This window comes from Puma concolor, chromosome B3 (genome assembly GCF_028749965.1).
Source record: "Puma concolor isolate L17-30 chromosome B3, mPumCon1.1.hap2, whole genome shotgun sequence".
NCBI lineage: Eukaryota > Metazoa > Chordata > Mammalia > Carnivora > Felidae > Puma > Puma concolor.
This window is the reverse complement of record NC_141672.1, coordinates 91,983,690-91,993,677: the sequence shown is the minus strand read 5'-3', so window position 1 is coordinate 91,993,677 and position 9,988 is coordinate 91,983,690. Positions and strand designations below refer to the sequence as shown.

Below are 9,988 nucleotides of genomic sequence, written 5' to 3'. Positions count from 1 at the left end.
TATTTTTGGTCATTTAATAAGCTCCTTTATCCTTTTGGTTAAGATGAAATGTCTAGCAATCATTTTCTATTGTAGCTTTGTCAACATATGAATTTTAAGATCTTTAAAAAAATTTAATATTATACATTCATAGCAATTTTCAGAATATAAAAAAAATCACTGATGATGTTAGAATATCAAAATGATACTGACATTCTACTGAAGAATGTTATATTCAGATGGGAGTTTCAAGCACTATAATAAAAATTTTAAAGTCATCTTTGCTTTTTTTTTGGCATTTTCCTAGTCTGCATTTGGAATTGATACCATAACTTGAAATTTCCAGCCTAAGTAAGAAGAAATATGGGAAATATGTTTCTCTGTTTTAAAAACAGTATTACTATATTTAAGTAAGGTGTATTAGTGTTCAGACTTTTGGAAAATTTATAAAGTTAGAATATGATTCAGTAAAATTTATGTATTTATGCCCAAATACGCCAAGCAAGTAAACAAAAAATAAACCACTATCATGCATTGAAATATTCTGACTTCATTTGGTGAAATTAAACTGAATATACACTCTATCTTATTTTCTGAAAATTGTAAAATATACATTATTTTATCCATTACCTAAAAATGAATGTGAATCTACAGTTTCATCCAATATATAACAAAGAATAAAGGTCCTCTACTCCTAATTATCCCCAAGTAAATGGAATATAATGGTAGAAATGAGAATGAGAACAAAAGGAAAAAAAAAAAAACACAACAGTGAAGGGATTGAGACATATGATGGTCAAATAGGAGCTATTTAGCAATACTCTTCCTTACATGTTTCAAAGTATAACTTTCAAAACTTTAAGGATGTGAATCTTGTAAAATTATAGAAACATGTGAAATAAGTTATTAAAGTAATTAATTTATCAGGGAAGTAGCCAATTAACCTGGTTCGAGTAGCATATGGGGAATACAGGTTTATGTAGTCCTTTACAAATATTGTTTACTAAAACTGGGTGTTAGCTACTGCATAAATTCCCTCATGGAAATAGATGGACCTCATGGAAGAGGATCAAGTTGGGCCATCTTACAGGCAACAAAGGAGAGATACTCCAGCAACAAGAGGCTGTGAAGATATGCTTGCTCAGAGAGTGAGGCAGAGTGGGAAGAGGAATATTTAGAATGGACCTTCACTAGAATCTTAGCTTGTTCCGGGAATCCCAGAAACACAGCATCCTCTCCTCAGAACCAATACTTGAAGGCCTAGAACACGGAAAGCACTGACAGAGTGTTGGTTTAAGAAAAGAGGAAGAAGGAGAAGGAGGAGGAGGAGGAGGGGAAAGAAGAAGAAGAGGGAGGGGGAGGAGGAATGTTAGGATAAATTTTCAGAGGTTGCAAGTTAGATAAAAATTGATTAAAGTCATAGAAATAAAACTGTAACATTTGGGGTTATCTTTTATACTCAGATGAAATCTACAAGTAAGTATAACTTCACAATTTCTCAGCTATAATGAATTAACATATAGCAAAGTTGAATAGATATATTCTCCTAGAAAATTAAATAATACTTAGGTGGACTTGGTAAACCATATCCTAGGATGATCAAAAAAATCATGCTGCCCACTTTTTAAAAGATTATTTTCTGGCTTTAAATAATTATTATCACACTTAGATACAATCAGAGTTTTAAAATGTTAAGTTTTAATTCTTTATTAACAGGGGACATATTCTTGGAAATCTTTTCAGTTGTGGAAAGTGTGGAGTTTCACGTGGCAAAAGACTATGTTTCTGAGAGAATGCCTTTATTTTACAACTTTCAGAATCTCTTCTCTACTAATTTTCAAATCCATAATTATAGTTATGCCTAACACTAAGTCCTAAAGCTGAAGAGAACTAAGCTAAAACGGATTCTGCTTTTGTACTACACCAATTGTGAATAGAAAAGGTCTGGATTCTTAGACATGAAAGAAAGTCTTGGAGAACAAAAGGTCAGATATTCTAAACTGTGAAATTATTGAAATTAAATTACCCAACTTTTGGGGTATTTTGAGACTTCTCAGAATCTGTGTTAGGGAATTGCTAACAGCCTTAGGATGTAAGATACAAATGCAGTAACAGCAAACTTTTTGAAGGGAGGAACTGTATCACATTTATTAGTTTTTAAAATGTTTAATTTGAAAAGAATTGAATACCTTAGCATTAAAGTAAAAAAGACTTGAGCTGCCAAACAAACAGCAGGCCAATGTGGATATTGCTAGACAAATAGATTGCTCTAGATTAGTATTGAAAATTATTTGTAGGGGCGCCTGGGTGGCTCAGTCGGTTAAGCGGCCGACTTCGGCTCAGGTCATGATCTCGCGGTCCGTGAGTTCGAGCCCCGCGTGGGGCTCTGTGCTGACAGCTCAGAGCCTGGAGCCTGTTTCAGATTCTGTGTCTCCCTCTCTCTGACCCTCCCCTGTTCACGCTCTGTCTCTCTCTGTCTCAAAAATAAACGTTAAACAAAATTTAAAAAAAAAAAAGAAAATTATTTGTAGATCTCACTAAACTGCAGTAAATCCCATGGCTACCCATGGGAAGTCAAGGGAGACAGTGTGTGAGAAGGACAAAGGACAAGAAAATTATTCAGATCCAGTACAATTAGCTACAGGACTGTAGAAGGTGTGTCCTCTTGTTTAGCCCTGAGTTCTGTCATTACCTGAAAAAGAAGAGGTGGCTGTGGAATAGATCTCACCATTTGAAGGCTGGATGGTATTATAATCTATGTATAATATAAAATCAAGTGGACATGTCCAGTTTCAGCTCTAGCAGATAGAGTTTGGAAGTTGTCATCCCTCTCCTTACAATAAGGAAAAACTAAAAACACTGAAAATCAATCATTTTTGACTCATCAGGAAGTATAGGAGATGAGGCAAAACTTCATGCTGAAATCTGGAAACACAGGCAAATCCAGAGTCACAACCAAGATCTACTTTCCTGGAGTACAAGCCACTGGAGTCACAAACTGATATGAACACTTAAATGTTTATTTTGAAATTTTGCTGAAAATGAAGTGTGAATTGCATGAGACAGAAATTTTTGGAGGGTAACGAATTAAGGGGAGCCCATGTTTTCATGGCCCTTAACTTTAGGAGAACTATTAAATTCTCATGGTAGATTTCTTCCTGGCTTCAACAGGGTAAGGGAAAGGGTGACCATTATGAAATATGCCCATAGTAGTCTCTATAACTCTCTGGGGAACAATACTTTATGAGAGATTTATCCCACCTGGGAGAAGGACATTTCTGTAACTTCAGCAACACCCCCCCCAAACTTGCTGTTTCATTTAAAGGTAAAAAGAGCTATATTAATGGAGACACACTTGTGAAACTGGGACAAAAACAGGATCCCAAGGGAAATTTGAATCACTAGTACATACAACTATAATAAACACAACCCATCTCTTAGATTATAAATCCTCATACTAAAGGCCTGTTTAGCTCACTTCCTGTTACCCAATACAACATGGCTAGTTTTCAACAAAAAATTACAAAACATACCAAAAACCAAGGTAAGAACACAGTCTGAATGAACAAAGCAAACATCAGAATCAGACTGAAATAAGAGAAAGATAATGGAGTTCTAAAACAGGAAAACTTTTGAAAAACTGTAACATTTGTTATGGAAACTAATGGAAAAGTAGATAATATGTCAGAACAAATTAGTAATATAAGCCAAGAGATTGAAATTCTGTGAAAAACATTGAAAGGAAATGCTAGAAATTAAAAAGTTTAGCAGCGTGGCATCTGGGTGGCTTAGTTGGTTGAGCATCTGACTCTTGATTTAGGCTCAGGTCATGATCCCAGGGTCATGGGATCAAGCCCCACATCAGACTGCATACTGAACATAGAGTCTGGTTGGGATTCTCTCTCTCCTTCTTTCTCTGCCCCTCGCCCCTCTAAAAATAAAAAAAAAATTAAAAATAAATTAAAGATAAAAAGTTTGTAAGGGAATTGCAGGCAAAAGAACTGCAAGCCTCAGACCCAATTTAAGAAGGAGTCTCTAGAGAAACCCAAAGACAAAAGGAGAGACCAAAACCAGATACTAGAGGAAATTTTAGCCTCGGACACCAGAACTACAATGACCAGTAAACAGAGCCTAACTCCTAGTCTGATAAACATAAACTTCATGCTTAATATATGTCTACCTCAGCTTCTTTTTGCCCAATACGTCATGTCTGAATCTCAATGAAATATTACAAGGCATGCGAAAATGCAACACAAGCAACAAATACAGTCTAAAAAAGACAAAACAGGGGTGCCGGGGTGGCTGAGTCAGTTGAGCATTGGACTTCGTCTCAGGTCATGACCTCATGGTTTGTGAGTTTGAGCCCTGCATGGTTTGCAGAGCCTGGAGGCTGCTTCACATTCTGTGTCTCTCCCTCTGCCCCTCCCCTACTTGCGCACACGCTCTCTCTCTTTCTGAAAAATAAATAAACGTAAAAAAATATTTTAAAAAAAGGAAGATGATATAGGTCAGAAAATTGTATCTACATAAAGAAAGGAAGAGTATTAGGCAATAAATAAAGGTCAAATCAATGTTTTTAAAGTTTTTTCATTTGCAAATGATATAACATTTGAACAGTTTGTTTAAAATGATATTAGCAGCAATCAGGTGATTATCACTTATTATGTTTAAGTGAAATGAATCACAAATGTAATAAGGGTTAGAGGGAAGATTTGGGAATACTTTGTTATAAGGACCCTATGCTACCAGGAAGTGTTAGTTTTATTTGAAAGTGGACTTTTCAAAATAAAGAGCTTTTGCACAATGAAAGAAACCATCAACAAAACAAAAAGGCTGCCTACTGAATGTGGGGGAAGATATTTGCCAAGGACATATCTTATAAGGAGTTAATATCCAAAATCCATAAAGAGCTTATATAACTCAATACTAAAAAAAATAAATAAATAAAAAGTAATCTGAGTAAAATATGGGCAAAGGGGCTGAATACTTTTTTTTCAAAGAAGACATACCAATGGCAAACAGACACACAAAAAGATGCTCAAAATCACTAATCGTCAGGGATGGACAAATCAGAACTACAATGAGATAATTACCTCATACTTGTCACAATGGCTAAAATCAAAAACACAAGAAATAACAAGGGTTGGAGAGGCTATGGAGAGAAAGGAACCCTCATGAATTGTTGGTGGGAAAGTAAATTGCTCCACACACTGTGGAAAATAGTATGGAGATTCCTGAAAAGATTAAAAATGGAAATACCATATTATGTTTATAATTCCACTATTGGGTATTTACACAAAGAAAATGAAAACACAAATTCAAAAAGATATATGCCCTATGTTTACTGTGGCCTTGTTTACAATAGACAAAATATGGAAACAGCCCAAGTGCCCCTTGATTGATGAATGGATAAAGAAGATTTAACATATATATATATATATATATATATATATATATATATATATATGTATATATGTGTGTGTGTACATATATATATGTATATATACATATATATATATACACATATATATGTATATATATATGTGTGATGGAATATTATAAACCCATAAAAAGAATGAGATCTTGCATTTGCAACAACATGGAAGGCCTCAGAGGGTATTATATCAGAGAAAGACAAATAGTATAAGATTTCACTTACATGGGGAATCTAAAAAACAAAACAAAAAGCAGAATCAAACCTGTAAATACAGAGAACAAACAAACTGATGGTTGCCAGGGGGTGGGGGGATTGGGCAAAATGGGTGAAGAGGAGAGGGAGATACAGGCTTCTAGTTGTGGAATAAGCAAGTCATGGGAAAAAAAGGCATAGCGTAGGGAATATAGTTAATGATACTGTAATAGCATTGTATGGTAGGAATAGCATTGTATGGTATACTACAGGTGGTAGTATACTTGTGATGACTGTAGAGTAATGTATAGAGTTTTTGAATTTTGAATTACTATGTTGTACACTTGAAACTAATGTAACATTGTGTGTCACCTGTGCTCAAATTACAAAAAAAAAAAAAAAGCCAAATGCATAATCTCATACTGAAAAAAAATGGACTTAAGTTTGTCCTAAATGTATATTTCAAACTTTAGAGCACTCAGCAAAAATATTTGAAAGAGAAGTACAATTGATATGCTAAAAGAGGAGAGAGAATGGAATTAGACAAAATTTTCGGTTAAAATTAGAGAAAGCAGAAAAGAAAAAAGAGGCCAAAAAAATCGCAGACGCTATAGAAAATCTAGAGAATTAAGATACCAAAAGAAGTTGATATAAAATTAGGATCAAAAAATTTTTTTCTGAGTATGACACAAAGGCAGAAGCTACTGGGAAAAAAAGAAAAATAGATTTTAGCACAAATTTATTTATGGTTTTAACAATGCTATAAATAAAAATTTTGAAGGGGGCAGTGTTTACGAGAAACATGATACAGAATTGTCTCAATAGACGATCATTTGCAGATCAATGTGAAAATAATGCAAACTTCATCCTGTTTACCTCCCTCCTGTCCTCCCTCCTGGGATGTGGGCAAAAGGAATAAACAGTTGTTTTGAAAAATGAATAAATTCAAGTAGACAATCTATAATGAATTTGCTTGGTTTTTGCATAATGAAATAATTTTAAATTTAAATATGACATATCCCCTGCTCAGAAATTCTGTAAAGAGAGAAAACAACAATGATCTCTAGTGTTGGCAAGGATCAAGAGAAATAATTATCACCATTCCTTGTTTCAAAAGATAGTTCCAAAATTTGCCAAATTAGTCTGTTGACCCCTAGTATTCCATTACTAGGAGTTTAACTTAAAAAGTAATCACACAAGGGGCACCTGGGTGGCTCAGTTGGTTAAGCGGCTGACTTTGGCTCCGGTCATGATCTCAGAGTTCGTGAGTTCGAGCCCTGTGTCAGGCTCTGTGCTGACAACTCAGAGCCTGGAGCCTGCTTTGGATTCTGTGTCTCCCTCTCTCTCTGTTCCTCCCCTGCTCCCACTCTCTGTTTCTTTCTGTCAAAAGTAAAGTTTAAAACAATTTTTTAATAAAAAAAAATCATGCAAATACACAAACATGTTAACAGTTCATAGTAATGAGGGAGCATTAAGGCAAACTGGGGGCAAAGCACAAGCTAGCCAACACCCCCCAACACACACCTAGATGGATTATGTGTTCCTCAAGCATTCCTCAATGCATATTCCTCAAGCATTCCTAGCTGCCCTAAAGCTGAGAGAAGGAGAAAACAAATGGTTAACTGATTAGAGAACAAAGTCATGCAGGACTTGAGTCTCCATCAGGTTACAAATATTAGTAAATTATAAGAAATAGACATTCTTTTTTTTTTTTTTAACTTTTTTTTTTTATTTATTTTTGGGACAGAGAGAGACAGAGCATGAGCGAGGGAGGGGCAGAGAGAGAGGGAGACACAGAATCGGAAACAGGCTCCAGGCTCTGAGCCATCAGCCCAGAGCCTGACGCGGGGCTCGAACTCCCGGACCGCGAGATCGTGACCTGGCTGAAGTCGGACGCTTAACCGACTGCGCCACCCAGGTGCCCCTTAAGAAATAGACATTCTTATCAGTAGCCTAATCTCCAGAAACCTATAGAGTCAGTTTCCTGGAGATCCAGTATCACCCTCCCCTCCATAGTGATGTGGGGAACTAAGACAAGAAGGAAATGGCAGGTAAAATTAAATTTCTTTATAACCTGTTGCCCATTGACAAATACTTGAGGCAAATACAGACTATAATATTTCTCCAGGAACTCCATATTGTCTTAATGTTAATGCCTTACTAGATGGAAAACAACCTTAGCTTGACAATAACAAGTCCTCCAGTAGCTTAGGAGCCCTCTTTAGCATATGAAAGTCCTTTTGGAGGCCTCCCTTTTTCCTTTACCTCCGCCAACTCCATAGTATATAATCAGTCACTTCTGCTGAAACCCAGGGCAGCTCTTCTTGCCCAAGGTCCTTGCCCCTGTTCCTGTACTTCAATAAAGTCACCTTTTTTGCAGCAAAGGTGTCTCAAGAATTCTTTCTAGGCTGTCAGTTCCGGACCCCCACCATTCTAAAACCCCATCAGCAGCACAATTTCTTGTAATATTAACATTTGGGGAAAACCTATATCCCGATAATATGGCATATCTAAAAGAATCATTATATATTCAGAAACAAGAATACAACCAATAAAAACAGCTCTAGATTCTCTCTAGGTGATATGAAAAGATTTTTATAATATATTGTTAAGTGGCAATTAACATATTTCTTTAGACTGTAGCTATTGTCTCTGTTGTAATGGGTGATAACATTTACAAGCTTTTCTTTCTAAATCTCTTGTCAACCAATTTTTATTTATATTATTGCCTTTTTTAGTATTCACCTTGGTACTATAAATTATGTGTAAACTTCTTTTATATGATTTATTATTCCACTCTCTTCATTCTAATTTTCACATTTATTTTACAATTTATTCTAAAGTTTAATAGAGTTTATGCATACTGCTAATCCTTTTCTGGTAATTTTCAAAGTCATTTATTAGTTTTATGAAGTTCATTCTTCAATAATGTTCCTCAAGGAAGAACTCCTAAGAACAACATTCCCTGACTTGCAGCAAAGTGAACCAGTTTTTCTTTAGCTTTTCTGCTTGAATGTTGGGTTGTCTGAATGCCAAATCCTTGGTTCAGACTTTCTTTATTCAGGTATTTTTTTTTTAATTTTTTTTTCAACGTTTATTTATTTTTGGGACAGAGAGAGACAGAGCATGAACGGGGGAGGGGCAGAGAGAGAGGGAGACACAGAATCGGAAACAGGCTCCAGGCTCTGAGCCATCAGCCCAGAGCCCGACGCGGGGCTCGAACTCACGGACCGTGAGATCGTGACCTGGCTGAAGTCGGACGCTTAACCGACTGCGCCACCCAGGCGCCCCTCTTTATTCAGGTATTTTATAGTTATCTCCCTATTATATTCTGGGATTGAATGTTGCTGTGGGGAAATCTGAAGCCTGTTTGATATTTTTTCCCCTAAGAAGTGACTTGAACTCTTTACTTAATTAACTGAAGATTTCTTTTTATTCCTTTACATTCATTAAGTTTACTAGGATATGTCTTGTTGTTAAATGTTTTGTGTTGATTTTTCCTGACATGGCCTTTTATGTTCCTCACTTTCCATTTAATGGTCAATCTTTTTTTTTTTCTTTCAGAAAAGCTTTAAAAATATTATCTTTAAATATTTATATTGTTACTTTGCTTTTTTTAAGTTTATTTATTTATTTTGCGAGAGAGGGAGAAAGCACCAACAGGGGAGGGGCAGAGAGAGAGGGAGACAGAGAGAGAATCCCAAGCAGGCTCTGTGCTGTCAATGCAGAGCCCAACGTGGAACTCCATCTCTTGAACTATGAGATCATGACCTGAGCCACAATCAAGAGTCGGATGCTTAACTGACTGAGCCACCGAGGCACCCCTATATTGTTACATTGTTTTGATTTTCTTTTTTAGTGTTACACTGTTTATTTATAGGTTATGAAAAAAGAGCCGTATTTGAAGGAAGCTTTTTTTGTTCTTGTGGTAGTAAAGAAGGAATAATCCTTTTGGAGGTTAAGTCTGAAAGACTATAAAAGTATAACATCCTGTGTAAACTTTCTTTTGAATTCTGTTTTGCTGTTACATCCTTTTTCCTTACAGTATCTTTGTGTTAATGTTATCCCAGTTTACTTTTTATTACTCATCATTGAACAAATTATGTATTTCTCAAACAGTAATATATAGGAAGATTCTATGTAAACTCTCTCCCTCAACTCTTGGGAAAATGAATACATCATAAGATGGCCCACAGAACTAAAACATGCTCTGGTCTCTGGCTTAGAAACCCCTCTTCCCTGTTTGCCCTGTTCTTCTTGCCCTGTTTGCCACTTACAAAACCCACCCCCTGCCCCAAACACAAATATGGAGGCTGAAACCTATAAATTACTCCTCTCACTTGCATTCAGTGCTCAGATCTTTGGAGAAATGGTCTCCTC

The 9,988-nt window shown here is 35.9% G+C and overlaps 1 long non-coding RNA gene across 2 annotated transcripts in view; it reads right to left on the bottom strand.

Moving 5' to 3' along the window:
- Window positions 1–2,984: 2,984 nt before the first annotated feature.
- Window positions 2,985–9,988, bottom strand: part of LOC147580207 (uncharacterized) — a 65,888-nt gene continuing 58,884 nt past the window's right edge. For both annotated transcript variants that reach the window (XR_015252633.1, XR_015252632.1), the window contains one exon: window positions 2,985–4,433. This is a non-coding gene — a long non-coding RNA (uncharacterized LOC147580207). The remainder of the gene's footprint in view (window positions 4,434–9,988) is intronic.